This window comes from Equus asinus, chromosome 3, assembly GCF_041296235.1.
Source record: "Equus asinus isolate D_3611 breed Donkey chromosome 3, EquAss-T2T_v2, whole genome shotgun sequence".
Taxonomy (NCBI): domain Eukaryota; kingdom Metazoa; phylum Chordata; class Mammalia; order Perissodactyla; family Equidae; genus Equus; species Equus asinus.
The window spans coordinates 133,188,117-133,209,561 of NC_091792.1; positions in this window are offsets into that span (position 1 = coordinate 133,188,117).

Below are 21,445 nucleotides of genomic sequence, written 5' to 3' on the forward strand. Positions count from 1 at the left end.
ATTGTTCTGGGAGACAGCCAATCAAATCTTCCTTAAAAGAACTAAAGATCCTTATCCAGCTATGTAGCCCACTTTTTTTTTCTTACCTTTTCTTTGGGGAATTGATACAGGTGGGGGAAAAAGAAAACTGTGACTGTTTTATCTATTGCATTTAAAACATCCCAGAAGATAACATATTAAAATAAGGTCAAGAACAAATAGTGTCTTCAAAAATTCTACAAAAATTCTCTAATTGTTGCTTCCTGTTTAAAATTCTACTGACAGAGACTGCCTTTTCAGGCTCAAATGCAGTGAGCAAACGAACAATGTTGGAATGGACATCACCATTGATTCCACAATAGTGAATGAAATGAGGTAAGAAACTTGTGATTTGCGGTCATCATGTTTGATTTTTTTCTGCCCCATGGGAAACAATACAAGGGGTCAGAACACCTTCTCTTTTTGAGGCTGTCACGTGGTTGTGATCTCAGAGACCAGCTATGAGTTACGGGTAACAAATTCTACGTTTGTCCCATGATCAAGTGAACACTGGGATTTACCTTTGCAGAGTGTTGAAGACAGAAGAAATGAATGTTGCTCAGGGACAAAGATTATTAGCTCGTTATTGAAATAGACAAAGTTGATATAACAAATAGAGCCAAAAAGTCTTTAAAGACTTAAAGCTCTAGAAGCTTATTTCTCACACAACCACCCACCCTAGGTGGGAGCTATTTGTTGGTGAGCAGCAGTCCTCCACTTGGTGATACAGACACTGGAATTCTTTCTATCTTGTGGCTCTGCCATCCCTTAGAGCTTTATCTCAATAGCTTCCAACTGGCAGAATGGGGAATGAGAATGTGTCCGTTGGAAGAACGAAAGAGAAGACAGCTATTAGAACTAAGGAAGCATAATTCCCGAAACATAGTTCTTGGCCAGATAGCCTCCATAGGTAGCTGTCCCTGCTATACGATATAAAAAGTGTAGGCTGGACTTTTTCAACATCCTGAAATTTCCACCTTTTTACACTGAAAAGAGTCCAAATTGATCCTAGCTCTCTGAAAGTTGTCCTCCCAGTGAATGTAGACCAAAAATTTATGAAATTAATAAGAAAAAGAAAAAGACTACTTTAACTGAAAAATGGACAAAGGACTCAAATTTACAAAAGAAGAAATAAAAAGGGAAATAAGAATTATATTCAATTTCACTAAAACCACAAAATGCCATTGACTCTTCCTCCTCAAACTGACGTATGGTTTAATCTAGTAATATTCAGTGTTAGTGAGGTTGCATTATCCATTCTTACCTGCTGGTGGATTGTTTTTTTAAGAAAGTAGATTCTCATGTTTTTTGCTTACTGAAAAATAACTGAATATATATCTACAGTCTTAAAATAATGTGTACCCTTAGACTCAGTAAATTCACGTCCAGCCACCTACCCAAAGGAAATCAGCAAAGATGTGGGTCATGATTTATGGATAAAGACATTCATTGTAGAATTATTTATAATAATGAAAAATTGGTAGAAAATTCTACTTATAGTAGAATAACTAAATAAATTATGTTACAGCTATATGATGGGCTGTCGCTCACTCACTCAGTAATATATTTCAAAAAAGTTATATACATGGAAAAGTGCTCACAACATAACATCAACTGAAAAAAGGTAAACTGCAAAACTGTATACATACGATACGATATATCCTAGAACAGCAATTTGGTGAATAGAAAAGTAAAACCAAAAATGGACAACCCAAATTAAAACAATACATATAAAAGAAAAAAGTCTAGTAAGGTTTATGCTAAAATATTAAGAACAGCTTTTCTCTTCTCGGTTTTAATATTATGAGTGATAAATCTTGTAATTACTTCCCAGGATTTCTACAGCAAACATGTATCATTTTATCATTTTAAAAATATTCTGTTAAGGAATAAAGTATACTATTTTATAGAAACAGAACTTGAGTTTGGAATAGACTTTAGATGTTATATATTCTGAAATTCTACTCAATGCAATAATCTCCTCCATACAAGTTAAATCATTACTGGCTGGTGCTAGTGACCGAAAATGGTTTCTGTAAAGTTTGATGATCGTTTCCGTATATAAGAGAGCAGTTAGGAAATCAGCAGACAGGACCAGGGCATGCGCAATTCACTTTATTTTTATTTATTTAAAGTCTATTCTTTTTTTTTTTAGTTCAATCCTTCCAAATGACTATAGCATGTTTTTCCTCATCAAAGATACATTTAAACGATAATTGAATATAATGAATAATTTACAATTAATATTTTCATTAGGAGTTTGGATGCTTGTAGGTAGATTTAAGTTCTCTCTCTTTCTCTGCTAAATGAAAACTGTAGTGCCTATCTGACAGGAGAATCTCCTCACTTTTGGAGATGTTGACTTAAGAAAAAATCATTTTCTAAATAGAATTTCAGAAGATGTTTTTAGATAACTCCATTCTATTTGTTTTGAAAAAATGCCTCTAAAGTAATCTATTATAAAGTACGCAGTTTTCCAAAAGCCATAGCTAGTTGCCTAGCAACATGCTTAGTTATGTCATATAGTGAAAGCAATATGATAAAATGCTGTTTTTCAGGTATTAATTTTTAAACACTTTTCCAACTGAAGGAATATATTTTACAGATGGAAATTTTCAAGAGATGAATCTTATAAAAACAAACTAAGAGAGGGTAAATACCACACTAATTGAATCATTTTCTTAATGACTGCATATTAAAATTCAAGCCCAACTGTTAGGATCTGAAAATTCCTTGCCAGCCCCCGGCTCTCCCTTGTCCTCCCTGAAGCCCTCGTTGCATTAAGAGCCCACAGCATGTGGATAAAATTGCACGTCTGTGAAGGGGACTTGATGGCATTATGACATTTATTGAACGCACAGAGTGCCTTAAATGCACCAGGAAATACCTAACTTCGGAAAAGTGCTTTATTTTTTTAAATGTCTGAACTCTTAGAGCAGGAAAAAATTAAAAGCTAACTTTAAATGTTAGCATGAAAATAAGAACAATCACCTCTCCTATTTTTTTTTAACTGATCACTATGTTTACTATTTTTTCTTTCCATTTCAGAGTTACTCGAAATATCTCATACCCTCTGCTTTTCTGCTGAAACATTTTCTCGATGCTCACTAATATTAGAAATTAGCCAGACCTCCTATTTCTTCTCTGCTTCCTTTTCAAATTTCATCTGCCTTTTCTATTTCCCACAAACTTCAACTTCTTCCTTCAATTGTCTTTTTGTGCCTCTGTGTGTGTGTGTGTGTGTGGTTGTGTGTTGGTGGTGGTGGTGGGGCATGGTGGAAGAGTTCATAAAAGATGGGAGGCCTCTCATATGAAAATACGTTTAACCGGTAATTGAAGATATGGCCTTTCTCTTAAGTTTGTTTGAGGGCTTACAATTTAAACCCAGGCTATAGTTCAGAATTTTTCATTTTCACCTAATTTCTGTTCCGTTGACACTTAATAGTTATTGACATACTCCTGTCCGTTATACATTCATATTCCAAGATACTGTTATTATCAGCGAGAAGTGGGACTGGCAGGCAAGCAAATGCTTGATCGTCAGTCATTTTACTGCTTCATTCACTGCCAAACCACTGCTATTAGGACAGCTTATTTTTATGAAAGTCTCTACCATCCTATTCTGTCTTACAAAGGATTGGTCATAAAGGTCCTGGGGCAAAGACAAGCCTACATATTCACCAAAGAATTTGATCAGAAGAAGACTACCTGTGTCACTCTTAATCTGGGTGGGCCACATAAATAATTTGCTTCACTGGCATGAGAGTGGAGGTGAGGGGTTTCACCTGCAGGTTAGACACAGTAAAAATCCTTGTGTTATGCAGCGACATTGTAGTCCAAGTATTGAAATGGTGGGTGACATCCAACATGCAAGTGGCCTGGATCCCTGAGACTGAGTGACCGCTTAGGAGCTAGCCGCCAGGGAAACTGCCCAATCAGAAACATCCACGTTTTATTTTGACAGTATGACAAATAGCATTTATTGTGTCCAGTCATTAAGATTTGGAGAACTTTATTTGTCATAGCAGCTAGTGTTAGTCATGCTGACTAATAAAAGCCTGTTCACTTTACATTCACATGACTGGTTCAGTCTGATGTTTAGGCCTGCATACTATAGTCTGCAGCAGTGTAAGGTCTGTCTATGCCAAAATATCTCAACAGACCTACCCACCATTCATTCTTCTATAACATCTCATCCTTAAATCTTTCCTATGTGATCCTCTTACTGTATAAGTTTTTTATTTCTCTCTGGAGGAGAAGTAAGTTGTTGATATCCATTTTCACATTAGGATGACTTCTTTTTAAAGAATACAGCATTAAGGTGCCATAGACATTCCCATGGGGTGTGTGTGGGGCAGCAAAATAAGCACTGATTTTATGAGGAAGGAATATTTAGGGAGATTTTGGGGCATCAAGAAGCCAGGTCCCACTGGAATATGTTCCATACTCCTCTGTGTGACAAAATAATGCATTTTTTCCAATATTTTTATTATGGTAAATTAAACATAACATAAAAATTTACCATCTTAACCACTTTTTTTGCACTTTTACCTTATTGTCTCCCCATGCCTAATTTTTTTTTTTTAATTCTCAAGACTGGCTTTATTCAGAGTGAGAGAAAACTAAAATAGTATACTCCCACATCTCAGGTATCTACCTGCAGCTTTGTCTATCCTAAAAGATTTTTTTCTTATTGGGGTTGTGATAGTTTACAACATTGTGAAATTTCAGTTGTACATTATTATTTGTCAGTCACCATATAGGTGAGCCCTGTCACCCTTTGTGCCCACCCTCCCACTCCCTTTCCTCCTGGTAACCACTAAATAGTTCTCTTTGTCCATGTGCTTATCTTCCACATATAAGTGACATCATACAGTGTTTGTCTTTCTCTGTCTGGCTTATTTCACTTAACATAAGACCCTCAGAGTCCATCAATGTTGTTGTGAATGGGATGATTTTGTCGTTTTTTATGGCTGAGTAGTATTCCATTGTACATATATATATATATATACCACATCTTCTTTATCCAATAATCAGTTGATGGCCACTTGGGTTGCTTCCACATCTTGGCTATTGTAAATAATGCTGCAATGAACATAGGGGTGCATAAGTCTCTATGAATTGTTGATTTCAAGCTCTTTGGATAGATATCCAGTAGTAGGATAGCTGGGTCATATGGTACTTCTATTTTTAGTTTTTCGAGAAATCTCCATACTGTTTTCCATAGTGGCTGCATCAGTTTGTATTCCCACTAGCAATGTATGAAGGTTCCCTTTTCTCCACAACCTCTCCAACATTTGTTATTTTTTGTCTTGGTGATTATAGCCATTCTAATGGGTGTAAGATGATATCTTAGTGTAGTTTCTATTTTCATTTCCCTGATGATCAGTGATGTTGAGCATCTTTTCATGCATCTGTTGGCCGTCTGTATATCTTCTTTAGAGAAATGTCTATTCATATCCTCTGCCCATTTTTTGATCAGGTTGTTTGATGTTTTGTTGTTGAGTTGTGTGAGTTCTTTATATGTTATGGAGATTCACCCCTTGTCAGATAAATGATTTGCAAATATTTTTTCCCAGTTGGTGAGTTGTCTTTTTGTTTCAATCCTGGTTTCCCTTCCCTTGTATAAGCTCTTTAGTCTGATGAAGTCCCACTTGTTTATCTTTTCTTTTATTCCCCTTGTCCAAGAAGACATGGTGTTCGAAAAGATCCTTTAAAGACTGATGTCTGAGTGTACTGCCTAATATTTTCTTCTAGAAGTTTTATGGTTTCAGGTCTTACCTTCAAGTCTTTGATCCATTTTGAGTTTATTTTTGTGTATAGCATAAGAGAATGGCCTATTTCCATTCATTTACATGTGGCTGTCCAGTTTTCCCAATACCATTTATTGAAGAAACTTTCCTTTCTCCATTCTATGTTCTTAGCTCCATTGTTGAAGATTAGCTGTTTGTAAATGTGTGGTTTTATTTCTGGGCTTTCAATTCTGTTCCATTGATCTGTGTGCCTGTTTTCATACCAATACCATGTTGTTTTGATTACTATAGCTTTATAGTATACTTTGAAGTCAGGGATTGTGATGCCTCCACCTTTGTTCTTTTCTCTCAGGATTGCTTTAGCAGTTAGGGGTCTTTGTTGCCCTATATGAATTTTAGGATTATTTGTTCTATTTCTGTGAAGAATGTCATTAGAATTCTGATTGGGATTGCATTGAATCTCAAGATTGCTTTAGATAGTATGGACATTTTAACTATCCAATCCATATATGTAGAATGTCTTTCCATTTCTTTATGTTGTCATCAATTTCTTTCAGTAACGTCTTATAGTTTTCATTGTATAGGTCTTTCACTTCCTTGGTTAAATTTATTCCAAGATATTTTATTCTTTTTGTTGTGATTGTGAATGGGATTGTGTTCTTGAGTTCTCTTCCTGTTAGTTTGTTATTAGAGTATAGAAATAAAACTGATTTTTGTAAGTTGATTTTGTACCCTGCAACATTGCTGTAGTTGTTGATTATTTCTAATAGCTTTCTGATGGATGTTTTAGGATTTTCTATATATAAAATCATGTTGTCTGCAAATAGCAAGAGTTTCACTTCTTAATTCCCTATTTGGATTCCTTTTATTTCTTTTTCTTGCCTAATTTCTCTGGTCAAAGCCTCCAGTACCAGGTTGAATAAGAGTGATAAGAGAGGGCACCCTTGTCTTGTTCCTGTTCTCAGAGGGATAGCATTTAATTTTTCCCCATTGAGTATAAGATGGCTGTGGTTTTGTCATATATTGCCTTTATTATGTTCAGGTACTTCCTTCTGTACCAATTTTATCGAGAGTTTTTATCATAAATGGATGTTGGATCTTTTCAAATGCTTTCTCTGCATCTATTGAGATGATCATGTGGTTATTGTTCCTCATCTTGTTAATGTGGTGTATCACATTGATTGGTTTGCAGATGTTGAACCATACCTGTGTCCCTGGTATAAATCCCACTTGATCATGATGTATGATCTTTTTAATGTATTGCTGTATTTGGCTTGCCAATATTTTGTTGAGGATGTTTACTTCTATGTTCATCAATGACATTGGCCTGTAATTTTACTTCTTTGTGTTGTCCTTGTCTGGCTTTGGTACCAGATTGGTACCAGTTGGCCTTGTAGAATGTGTTAGGAAGTGTTCCATTTTCCTCAATTTTATGGACTAGTTTGAGAAGGATAGGTATTAAATCTTCTTTGAATGTTTGGTAGAATTCTCCAGAGAAACTATCTGGTCCTGGACTTTCATTCTTTGCGAAGTTTTTGTTTACTGTTTCGATCTCATTATTTATGATCAGTCTATTCAGATTCTCTATTTCTTATTGATTCAGCTTTGGGATGTTGTAAGAGTCTAAGAATTTATCCATTTCTTCTAGATGGTCCAATTAGCTGGCATGCAGTTTTTCATAGTATTCTCTTATAATCTTTGGTATTTCTGTGGTATCTATTGCAATTTCTCTTCTTTCACTTCTAATTTTATTTATTTGAGCAGTCTCTCTTTTTTTCTCACTAAGCCTGGCCAAGGTTTATCAATTTAGTTTATCTTCTCGAAGAACAAGCTCTTTGTTTCATTGATCCTTTCTATAGCCTTTTTTTTTGTTTCAATTTCATTTATTTCTGATATAATTTTTGTTATTTTGCCCCTTATACTGACTTTGGGCTTCATTTGTTCTTCTTTTTCTATTTCTGTTAGGTGTAGTTTGATGCTGCTTATTTGAAATTTTTCTTGTTTGTTAAGGTGAGCCTGTATTTCAATGAATTTCTCTTTAGGACCACATTTGCTGCATCTCAAATGAGTTGGTATGGTGTGTTTTCGTTTTCATTTGTTTCCCGATGATCTATCCTTGATAAAGTTTCATGTGCGCTTGAGAAAAATGTGTAACCTGCTGTGTTTAGACGTAGTATTCTATATATATCTATTAAGTCCTTCTGATCTAGTTTTTCATTTAATTTTATATTTTCCTTGTTGACTTTCTGTCTGGATGATCTATCCATTGGTATAAGTGGGGTGTTGAGATCCCCTACTATTATTGTGATGTTCTTAATATCTCCCTTTAAGATTGTTAATAGTTGCTTTATTTACTTTGGTGCTCCTTTGTTGGGTGCATAAATATTTATTAGCATAATGTCTTCTTGGTGGAGTGTCCCTTTTACTCTTACATACTGCCTCTCTTTGTCTCTCTTTTTTGTTTCGTCTTGAAGTCTACTTTGTCTGATACAAGTAAGGCGACACCTGCTTTCTTTTGTTCACCATTAGCTTGGAGTATCATCTTCCATCCCTTTGTTCTGAGTCTTTATTTGTCTTTGGGGCTGAGTTATGTTTCCTGGAGGCAGCATATTGTTGGGTCTTGTTTTTTAATCCATTCTTCCACTCTATGTCTTTTGATTGGAGAATTCAATATATTTACATTTAGAGTGATTATTGATATATGAGGGTATAATGCTGTCATTTTATTGCTCATTTTCCAGTTCTCCAGGATTTCCTTTGTTTCTTGTCACATGTATTTTGGATTACTAATTCAGTTAGGTAGTTTTCTATGCTAGTTTTCTCCTTATTAGTTATTTGTGTCTCTGTTCTAATTATTTGTTAGGTGGTTACCATGTGGTTTGTATAAAAAATATTGTAGATGAGATAGTCCATGTTCTGATAGCCTCTTATTTCCTTAAACTAAGCTGATTCTATCCCTTTCCTCTTCCCCTTCTAAGTTGTTATTATCACATCTTATTTCATCTTGTCTTGTGAGTTTGTAGGTAAAATGACAAGATTATATTTATTTTTGGTATTTTTCTTCCTTTCATCTTTAATGTTACAATTAAGCATTTGCTAATCTGTTCTGATGGAGAGCTGCACTTTTCTGATTTTGTCTATTTACTTATCTCCTTGCTCAGGGTTTTATAACCCCTTTCTCTTTTTTTCTCCTCAGGTATGAGGGCTTTCTTGAGGATTTCTTGTAGGGGGATCTTGTGGCAATGAACTCCCTTAACTTTTGTTTATCTGGGAAAGTTTTTTATTTCTCCAACATATTTGAAGGATATTTTCACTGGATAGAGTATTCTTGGCTGAAAGTTTTTGTCTTTCAGAATTTTGAATGTATCATTCACTCTCTCCTAGCCTGTGAGATTTCCGCTGAGAAATCTGCTGATGGCCTGATAGGGGTTGCTTTGTAGATTATTTTCTTCTGCCTTGCTGCCCTTAATATTTTTCTTTGTCATTGAATTTTGCCAGCTTTACTACTATATGCCTTGGAGTTGGTCTTTTTACATTGATAAAGTTCGCAGATCTATTGGCTTCTCTCATACGGATTTTCAGCTCCTTCCCCAGGTTTGGGAAGTTCTCTTCTGCTTCTGGGATACCTATAATTCTTATGTCACATTTCCTAATTGAGTCAGATATTTCTCAGAGAGTTTCTCCATTTCTTTTAATCTTAGTTCTCTCTCCTCCTCTATCTGAAGCATTTTTATATTTCTATCCTCCAGATTGCTAATTCTGTCCTACGCAATATCAGCTTTACTGTTCAGGGCATCCAGATTTTTCTTTGTCTCATGCGTTGTGTTTTTTTCATCTCCAACGTTTCTGATTGGTTCTTCTTTATAGTTTCAAGCTCTTTTGTGAACTAACTCATGAACTCATTGAATTGTGTATCTGTATTCTCTTTTAACTAGCTGAGTTTTTAAATGTTAGATATTTTGAATTCTTTGTCATGTAGGTTATAGATTTCTGTGTTTTCAGGGTTGATTTCTGGGTACTTGACATTTTCCTTCTGTTTTGGAGATTAAATATATTTTTTCATACTGCTTGACAGTGTGGATTTGTGCCTTTGCATAGAGATAGATTTTGTTTGCAGCTTCCACTTGCTGCCACTGGGGGCAGGGGGCAGGAACTGTGTAATATGCACCTACCAGGATCCCCATCAGCTGTGCCTGTCCAAGCCTGGGTCACTCCTTGGGATTGCAGCATCTCTGTGGGGTCCCTCACCAACTGTGGGAACAATCACATGGGGGCTCCAGGCTGCTGCTACCTGCTCCCACAGACCTACCCAGATGAACCCCCCCCCCCCCCACGTTGGGACTGCAGTGGTGTTTTGGGCTTTTGAGGCATCCTGGAGCTTATTCACCCAGACTCACGTTTCCACTGTTGCCTGGTCCTAGGTTGTACCAGCCGTTGTGCTTGGTGGGTAGGGCCTCCCTGCTGGGTCTGAGCCAGCACCACTCCCTGGGACTGTGCTGGCATTGTGGACACTCCCACTGGTCAAGAGAGTGATGACAAGAGGCTCAGGCCTGCTGCCACCTTCCTCTACAGACCAGCCAGTTATACTGCCCCTTTGGGGATGCTGTGATACTGTAGACATTTAAGGCAGCCAGGGGTTTGTTCACCTGGACTCACAGCTGCACTGCGATCTGCTGCTAGGTTGCACCAGGCTTTGTACTTGGTGGGCAGGGCCTTTCCACTGGGACTGAGCTGAGTCTCTCCCTGGGGCCATGATGGGGCTATGGGTTTTCCCACTGGATCCAGAGCAATCACGCTGGGGCTTAGGGTTGTTACTGCCTGCTCCCAAAGTCCCACTGGGTAGCACTTCCCCATTTGGGGCCACAGCAGGACTATGGGTATTTAAGGCAGCAAGAGTTTTGTTCACCCAAAGTTGCAGCTGTGCCTCAGTCTGTCACTAAGTCTCACTAGCATTTGTGTTTGGTGGGTGAGGTCTCCTCACTGGGTCCAAGCCTGAGTCACTCCTTGAGGCTGCAGTGGGACTATGGGCTTTCTCACTGTACCAAAGAGCGATCACAGGGGGCTCAGGGCTACAATCACCTGTTTCCATAGTCACGCAGAGGCACACACCCACCTTTGGGGCCATAGTGGTACTATGAGCGCTTCGGCTGGGAGACATTCGCTCACAGGTATTGGGCTGTCTAGGGGACCAGAGAGCTCTCATTTATCACCACCACCTCGCCAGGGGTAGTTCATCCATCTTCGATGTATAGCAGCACGGGTCTCTCAGGTGTCTGAGGTGCCATGTAGGTATCCTCCATTGATCAATGAATGTCCATTTAGTTGTAGTTTGAAGGGAGAGAGACAAAAGGAACTGCTCACTCCACCATGTTGCCTACTTCCTCCCCACGCCTAATTTAACAAGTAGGCTTAAGGACTACAATGTAATTGATAGGATAGTGAAAAGAGGGCCACCTCAGATCCTCGAGCTTCCCTTACCCACTGGTGGTCCATGGTTACAACTTCCTACACTCACTTTAGGACCCTTTACCTAGGTATGCCAATCTCCAAGGGAGGGTAACTCCTTAAGTTTCAATGTCAATGACACCCTAAGTGTGACTAAAATTCAAAGGCAGTGTTCTATGGAGGGGAGGGGTACTGGGTGCAAGGTGCTAAAGCTCCAAGACTACTTAGAAGGGGCAGAGCGTGCTAATGTGGGATCATAGTCAAATACAATTTTAAGGTAAATTTACTCATGCTAATGAATTTCCAACATCTCTGCCTTTTTCAGATCCACATTTTCCCAACATTTTTATTCACATTTAAATATCCAAACACACACATCTTAACCATTTTTAAGTGTAACATTCAGTGGTCTTAAATACATTCATAATGTGCAACCATCACCACCATCCATTTCCATAACTCTTCTCATCTTGTAAAACTGAAACTTTGTACCAATAAACAATAATTTGCCACTCCTTTCTCCCCTCAGCCCCTGGAAACTGCCATTTTACTTTCTGTCTCTATGATTTTGACCACTCTAAGTTTTAAAAATATTGTTTCTATTCCTTGCTTTAGTTCCTCATATTTTCTTTTACCCTTTGCCATCTTCTTCAATCCACCCTCTTTGGCCATTTTAGGATAGTACTTACTGTCCCAAGGAAGGAAAGCATGAGATTTTTGAAAAAGGGTGAGAGTGGAAAGAATGGGGAGAAATAGAAAGGATTCCAAGTGAAGATAACATATTTTGGGGAAAATATGATAAAAATGATGACTTTAGAGCAAGACTTTTTTCATCCCTGAGATTTCTAAAGGTTTTCTAATCTAGGAGGCAGAAAGAGTTGGAGATGAAACAAGGAGAACTTTGCAAATCCTGTAGGATTTTTGAATGTAAGAGCAGAGAGTAGAGTCCCCAAGAATATATGATTTTGTGATATACTTTAGGAAACAGGATTTTGATTTTAAACAGCTTAGAAGAATTCTGAGAAAAGTACAGAAGCAGCAAAACAAATCTCACGCACAAAAGAGTGGCAACAATGTTGTGGAACACAGTGTGTTCGGGTAGACAGTTATATGGGATGTTCTGTACATGGCAAATAAACTCTATTGCTTAAGAACAGCAGGGAAGCAGGAATGGGAAAGGACTGTATGCAACTCCCTAAAATTTTTACTAAAGCAGAAAAATGTTACTTGTTTACCGGATTGATTAAAGAACTGGAAGACCTACAAAACTGCAATTGAAAGAAAACTAAGAGGTGGCCACACAGGAAGATTTAACACTTAGTGGATGCCTTTATGGATGGATTACATTGAATACATCAATAAATTCAATCGATAAATAAAAATATTGTTTCTATTCCTTGCTTTAGTTCCTCATATTTTCTTTTACCCTTTGCCATCTTCTTCAATCCACCCTCTTTGGCCATTTTAGGATAGTACTTACTGTCCCAAGGAAGGAAAGCATGAGATTTTTGAAAAAGGGTGAGAGTGGAAAGAATGGGGAGAAATAGAAAGGATTCCAAGTGAATTCTGTCTCCATCTCATACTTTGCCATTATATAAAGGCTCCAGATTTTACAATCTGTTTGAAAGAAGAGGACACAACACCAAAAAAGAATGAGATTAATTTCTGCCAAATGGTGAAGTTAAATTCAAAGATAAAAATGAAATTGTATTTATTGTTCACCTATCTTATTTAGAATTATAACTGCTGTAATAAGTATGCTTACATAGATCCACCTTCTCAAACCTTACTTCTTGGCTTACTTTGGAGCTTCATGGATGCTTAGGGTCAGTTCTGACATTCCTGTTTTCAGCAGTTTACTGTGGGGTAGTTTCTTTGGCATTTGGAGTCTATCCATCGTTTATCTGCATCCTCCCAGTTTAGTTATAATGCATCAAGCATTTACTCTCAACTGTCACACAAACTGTGATCTCATAATTCATCCTGTCTTACTAATTGTCAAAAACAGTTCTTGGGTGACTATGAAGCTCTATGAAGGAAATTATGCCATTTGGAGCCAGTGGAAGCCCAAGAGTTTCAAAAATCTGGTGGAGGTATTTTTAAATTAGAATCATCAAGAAAGCTTTGTCAAAATTTTCCCCCACCCAAAAGATCTGATGTAATATTTAAATGTAGTTGGAGAAAAAGCGTAGTTTGAATGAATTTTGACAAATCTCCCTTGATAAATTCAATATTCCTCACTCATGGTTATTAATAATATTTCAAATGTGCTTATTATGTTGGAGGATTGTTAATTCATTCTGTAGATATTTATTTTGAATCTCCTCTGTGTGGTACACTGTTCTAGAGGTTGAATGTATAAGAATGAAGAGAGTATACAAAGTCCTTGCTGTCATGAGGCTTATAAAGTAGTGTGTGGAAAACAAAAATTAAAGAAATAAGTGTTAGGTGGCAATAATGTTATTAAAAAAAGTAAAGGAAAAGGTGAAAGCAAGTGTTAGAGGGTTCTTTTTATAGGATGGTCAGGAAAAGTATCTTTGAGAGCTGGGACTTCATATTTGTAGGAAATTAGGTACCAAGCCACATTAATATCCAAGAAAAGGCATTCTAGGAGGAAAAACAATAAGTGTAAAATCCCAGGCATGGTAACATGCCCAAGCATGTTGGAGGAATGGCAATAACATCAGAGACTAGAGTTAAATCGTTGAGAAGTGGGGTAGGTGACACACAGTGGTAATGAGAACTAGACTGCATAGAGGTTTTAAAGAATTAGGCTTTTATTATGAGATGGTAAGCCACTGGGGAGTTTTAAGCAAGGAAAGAACATGATCTGACATGTTTTGATAATATTATTTGTGGCATAAATGAGACAAAGGCAGAATCAAGAATACCAGCTAGGAAGCTGCTTCAACAAACCAGAGAAGAGACCATGTTGTCTTGGACCAGGGCAATAGTAAGGGAAGTGGTGAGAAGTATTCTGTTGTGCATTTATTTTAAGGTAAAGCTAAGAGGATTTGCTGATATAATGGAGAATGGGTGTGACAAAAAAGAGAAGAATTTTGCCTGGATGACTAGGTACATGAAGTCACCATTTACTGAGTTGGGAAAGACTGAAGAGGACTAGACTATAGCAAAGATTGAATTATATTGTGCGTATGCTGAATTTGAGATTTATAATCTTGAATTTATATATTAAAGAGAAATGTTTAACAGGAAGCAGAAGTTCAGGAGACAGATCTTGGTTGGAGATAAAAATTTGAGTATTTCTAAGCATAAAATTGGTGATTACAGTCATGAGATTAAATAAGATCACTTAAGAATCTAGTGTAGATAGAGATGTCTAAAGACTAATTCCTAACCTAATATTTAGAAATCAGAATAGTGATGAGGGTACAGGAAAAAAGGGAAACAAGAAGCAGCAGCCAGTGAGATAAAAAATATATATAAAGGAGTATGGTGTCCCAGAAATCAATCAGCAAAAAAGCATTTAATAAATATTGGAATGATTAAATATAGTTACTAGATTCAGAGAGAAGTGGATTAAAATTGGCTGTTGGATTTAGCCAATGGGAATGTCATTGGTAACCTTGATAACAGCAGTTCTGGGAGCTGGAGATAAAAATCTTAATTGGTGTAGGTTCAAGAAAGGATGAAAAGAATGGAACTGGAAGAATTTTACTATAAAAGGGAAAAGAGGATTGGAGAAGTGGGTGAAAGGGAATGAATAAAGGAGTTTCTTTTTCAACATATGAAATAATTCATAAATATATTTAAGTATATACTATACTATATAATACAATTTACATTTATATGTAATATATATTTATATATATATAATATATATTTATATAAATATATATAATAGCTAAGGTAGAAGGGGAAAAGTATGGTCCATGATCCATGAGTGATCTTGGATAAGAGAGAGGTATGCATGAGTTCGCGAGTTGGCTTAGGGAGGAGAATAAAAGTTCCAACAAAGAGGCAAGGCAGAGAAAATCTAGGTGCAGATTCATGTAGACTGATGGATTTGGTGAGGGAAGGATGTAGCAGCTCTTTAAAGGTGGCTTTATTTTCTCAGTGAAATAAGAAATTAGATCATCAGGTGAAAGTTAGAAAGAAGGAAGGGGTGTTGGAAGTTGAGAATAGAGAGGTTATGAGAAAGTCACCTCAATAAGTAAGAGAATGTACTGCTCAGAGTATTTGGGGCTAGCACTGAGACTGAGAACTCATTTGGTATTAGACTTCACAAATGTAAAGTGATACCAGGTAACATATTTTTTACATTTTTTCAAATCTTTTCCTTGATATTTACTCAATTGCTCATTTCCAGTAATGGGTAAGCAGTGAGTGGATTCAACTAGCCAAATCAATATGTTTGAGGGAGACATGTGCAAGGAGCTGAGGCATATATTAGTTAACATAGTCTAAATTGCTATAAAAAATACATTCTTAATGTAATGGTTCAACACAAAATAAATTTATTTCTCACGCATATGTCAGATTGGTAGGTGTCTTTCCCCTGCAAGGTGATTCAGAGGCCCATCTTTTCTTTTTGTCTTTGCTATTCCCTAAGACCTTGATGTAAAGGTTTTTTTAGAAAGCCTAGAAAAGGAAGACCAATTTTCAAAAACATTCTGGCAGTGGCACACATCACATCCACTGGTATTCCACCAGGGAGGACTAATCAGATGATCACACCTATCTCAAGCATGCCTGGGGAAGGCAATCCTGGCTGGATACCTGCTTTTCAGCCATACATTTATTAAGATAGAAGGGTAGAATAAGTTTTGGTGGACTTCTAATTGTCTCTGCCATACTGATTATAATGATGGCTACCGAACTTATCTAGCTAAGTTAATGGATTGAAGAACCTGATAGGGGTGGAAGAATTGTTGAAAATGGACTAATAGACTTATTGACCCATAAAGGTAGGAGTTGATGGTAGGAGGTGAAAGGCTGAAGAAAATAATGAAAGCCAATTGACTGGTTAGCTACCAATCTGTATGATTCACAAAGCAGTGTTGAGTAAACCTAGGGTAATGCAACATCAGAGTGGGTAGCAATTCTGGTCCTAATTCTTCCACTGACAATGTGTGTTCTGGAACAAATTTCTTATTTTCCCTGAATTTTAATTTTCTCTTGTAAAATAGAAATATTAAAACATCTCTCTGGATTATTGGAAAGTTAGGTGAGAGTGTACAAATGATACAGTCCATAAAACTTGTATTTTCTAATTGTTTAGTTTTTCATATTTCTAGCTGAATTTCGGGGCTCTGCTGACTTGCATGATTTTGAAATACTTGTAAGCACTAGGGTGAAATAAGGGTTGCTTTGACTTGTCATGCATCTTCCCTGACCTATGAAAGAATACAAATTTTTTCCCCCCAAAAAAGTCAGAATATTAACATAGTAAATGGAGAGTATAGGTTAGGATAGGATAGAATTATCCTTTTACAACCCGAAAACCCTCTCCACTTTCTTAGAAAAGTGGAGATCTGGGTTCTCTCATTCTTGAGTCTGAATTCTCATCTCAGGTCTACTATACCAATAATATGTTCAAATGAAGGTTAAAATATTTTGTTATAATAAAACATCTTCTCTGCATTTATCATTAAATACAATTGGTAAGCTTATTCTAAATTGGAATTGTTATTTTTCCAACTCATGGTATATAGGGAAAGATACAAGCCTAAATTTGAGCCATGGTAAGAAATAAAATTACCAAATATGTAATTATGCTCTCTCTACTTAGAGGAGGAAAGAAAACAAATGAAAGATGTTTGAAATTTCTCCTTCTCTTTCCTTCTTCTCCATTATCCCCATGATGAATTTTGTATATCTCTGATAATAAAAAAAGCAGAAACACCTGGAAAAGATTGGAAGATTGAGAGGCTATCAGATTTCCACTATAAAAGAGAGGAGAATTTAGGGCAGAAGATAATAAAATTTGCAGAGGAGAAGTGAAAGAAGGGAAAGAGATTTAAGAGTCTATGACGACCTGACTGGATTTTGATAAGAGATTTTAGAGGAGTTTTAGAAGATGTAAGAGAGATTTTGAGAATATGTAAATGGCCTGCTGTTTTAGTCAATTTGGTCTGCTATAACAAAGTACCGGAGACTAGGTGGTTTATATAGAAATTTATTTCTCACGGTTCTGGAATCTGAAAGTCCAAGATCAGGGTGCCAGCATGGTTGAGCTCTGGTGAGGGCCCTCTTCCGGGTTGCAGACTGCAACCTCTTTGTATCCTTCCATGTAGACCAGAGATAGAGAGGAAGATCTCGTGTGGCACTTCTAGGACACTAATCCTATTAATGAGGACTCGACCCTCATGACCTTGTCTAATCCTATTTGCCTTCCAAAGGCCCCACCTCCTAGTACTATTACACTGGGGGAAAGGGTTTCAATATATGAATTTTATGGGGACACAAACATTCAGTCCATAACACTTGCCTATTAGGGTAGTAATATGATGATAGTAGCCAGTGAAGAAGTGGCAGCAGAAATTGAGAATGCTGGACAGATGTGATATTTAGAAGAGAGAATTGGCAGGGAGGTCCAGGATCCCGTGTCTAATTAGATGTGGGGAAGAAGGCACATGCTCTTCCCCATTCTGACATGCCCTCCCCATTCAACTCTTTCCCCCTATTCACCTTCATACTCTTCAGTCTTCAGATTTAGGCTCAATCATCACTTCCTCAAAAATCCTTCCCAGATGACATAGTCTTAAATGCTGTCACAGAATCCCATTGATGTCCTTCTCAGGACTAGCCATTATCTTTATTTCATTAAAATATATCTCTCCTATTAGACTGTAAGCTTCCTGAGAACAGGGACTTTTATTCTGCCCCATGCCTCCTACACTGCTTGGTATATGGTGCACATTTGATAAAATTTTTTATTAATCAGAAATTAGTGATTAGGAAGTCTTAAGGACATCCTGATGTGTTCTTGGTAAGATACTGGTATGGCAACTAGTTGGCTAGTATTGTCATTCACTAATTTAGAGCAGGAACAGATAAAGGAGGTGGGAGGAAGCACTTAAGGTCACTATTTCTGGTGTTGAGTGTAAGATGTTGAGTCAGCTCTGGGGTATTGTAGAGGTTGTGCTTCAAATGTCAAGATAAACTCATTCAGTTGGAGCAGGATCTAAAAAAAAAGACTGAAAAGGAATGAGTGGACAGAGAGGGAGGAGGAAAGTCAGAAGAGGGCATTTTCATAGAAGCAAAACTGACAATGGGGCAGAAAACTTCACTGATGTTCCCGCACTCATGGAAGGAGCTGACCAGGAGGCAGTTTGGATGTTGTAGCTTCTTAACACCCAGTCTGCTGCTTGTCTGCATAGCAATATTAATGCTTAATCAGAGACTCCAACAGACAGAGAAATTACTTCTCCTGTTTTTATTCATATTTATGAGAATTTGCACCTTATAATTTTGCCAGATACGAAATAGCCAGAGGCCTTAGTGACCAATCATTAAATGTATATTTGAGCCAAACGAAACCTTGAAAAATCTAGACTCTACAAAATGTTACCTTAGAATATTTTTGCATATATCATCATCAGAAGTGGTTTTAGGCTGATTTGTATAACTTACCAGTGCAATACAACACAATTTGTTAGGTTGAAAACCAGTGATATTTTTTTTCCATCAGAAACCTGTAGATGACAACGTAATGATTTACATAATATATTTGTTAAATTGATGTAGCTAATCTTTTTTAAAAATTTTTTTCTAAAGTTTTAAGGACCACCTCCTTTTTTAAAATTGAGATATAATTAACATGGACCATTGTATAAGTTTAAGGTGTACTCTTTTTAAATCGACTAAAAATATTTCTTTGCTATTTATTTCTCATACAGCATTTTAGGTGTTAATCAGAGACAAAGCTAGCTCTGGTCAGGAAGCGCTATCTTTAGCAACTAACATTTACACTGCACTTTTCATTTGAAAAGCCATTTAAGAACGTAAATTAGTCTGTACAACACTGCTGAGAAGTAGTTAATGATAGGAAGGATGATCATTACTCCCATATTACAGATGAGCAAAACTACGCTACAAGTTTAGCGAACAAATTAAAATTATTACTCGTGGCAAATCATTTATGGCTATCCCCATTTGATATTTCATGCTTCAGGTTTTTTTAATGCATAATCATCTCTTCAGTGAATAACTGTATTGCTCTGAGGTCCTTAACAGAAAAAATTCTGAAGTAATAAGACAAGGCACATGGAGTTTGGTCAGTACACGATGGAATATCCCTCCACTGCACACACAGTGGGAGAGAAAACTTATACATCACTGACATACTTCATCACTTCCCATACAGACATCATATTCAATTAAGTAGAGAGCTCTCTGTCAACAAACTTGACATGCTCACCTAGGGAATGTCACAACCTCCCCCAAAATCAATATTCAAGTTATGATGGACTGACAGCTTCACAGATGAATGAATGTCCCTTGATTTTTACCTACTTTTGCTGCAGAACAGAGGAAAGTGCTCAAAGCATGAACAAACAAACTTAATTAAGCTTAAGGGATATAGTTGAGCAATGTAAATCCGGAGCGAATAAAGTTATGGAGCATTAAAGAGCAGCTTAATGAAATTCTGATCAACAGGAAAAAAAAGGAGAGCTGCTTCCCCTGATTCAACAAAGCTGGTTCTTGGTGATTTGAGAAGGCAAATGTTCACTTGTAAGTGGTTACTTTGGAGAAGTAATTTCCTGGACTCTTTAGACTGATGCATATCTTGAGAATTTCTATACTTCCTAATATATTTGACAAATCGCTGACAGTTTCCCCTTTCTTCTTTGATCTATAAAATGATTCATAGCAGGCTCCAGAAATGGAAGAAAAAAGCTCACTTAAAACTAGTGGAAAAGCACGAACTATGGTTATCAGAAAACACAAGTGTCCAACCTCTGAAGTTTTGACAGATGTCATTCTTTGGGGTAACTTTTCTTATGTAGGAAGGTATTTCTTCTGACAGAATTGGCTTCATTTAACTCACCTCCTCTCTGATCCATTGTTCTATTCTCTGACTTTTCATTTTAGACTCTAATCTTCTTGAAGATGTCACATTAGCTACTTCTTTGGGTTAAGATATCCAGGAGCTAAATTAAATAGCAAAGGCGAAGACATCCATGAACTAATTTAAATTACAAATGGTATCATTAATCCACAACTTCGTGCAAGTTGACACATGAGTCAGCAGGGAAGGCCCTCCTAAACAGGGTATGTGACAAGGAAATTTTACTGGAGAGAGAAAAGACTAGGAAAGTGAACCATGACACATAAGGTCCAGAGAACGATGATTTTTTCTGTTCAGAAGTCGTGGTGTCTCTAATTTTAGATTACAAAGCTGACTTCACGGGGAAAAAAATGGAGAGAGAGAGAGAAACATAGAGATCCATTTCTACAAGGGAGCACAGTTCTCTATCTGTAAGAAAAAATGTAAATAAACAATAAAATTGCGTTCACATTCAACTGCAAATATACATTTTTCCTCCTTTGAATGACTTCACTTTTTAGAAGGGAAGTATAAGATAGACATTAGCAGATAAATTGGAAAAAAACTGGGAAAAGCCAGGAAAAAAAACTCAGATATCATACATTCAGTTCCTCTAATGTAATTCAAAGTCAGAAAGTTTTTTTGAACAAAAGGAAGAAGGCAGCGAGTTGTCTAAATAATGTTACAAAAGTTCATGCTGAATGGCACGTATTCATCTATAATCATTCTCCTGTTTTCCACTCAGATATAGTTTTATGAAGTTTGGTTAAATTTTTCCAAGCCAGTATCAATTAGATATGAAAAATTGAAGAGAAAAGCATATTAGGAATTTTGAAGTTAAGGATATTTTAATGATGACTCTACATTATCAACAAAAGCTTAAACCCTTCCTCCATATATTTTTTCTATTATTTTCAACTTTTCTTTCTTCATTGATTTATAAATATTGCGTGCATGTAATATACTAGGAATAGTGCTGGACACAGTATAACATATTTTGTTATACAGGAGCAGGGCAGTTTTATAGGTTATAATTTAGGCAGATTTCTACTTTAAGACATTAGAATGAATCTTTTTGGTATTTTGCATTTTCATTTACTACTAGGTTTGGATATTTGGACAAGTTACTCAACGTTTTTGATGCTTACTTTTTTCTACTACAAAATAAGGAAATAAGAGGCAATTCTTAAGCACCTGGTCAATTCTTGGCACATAA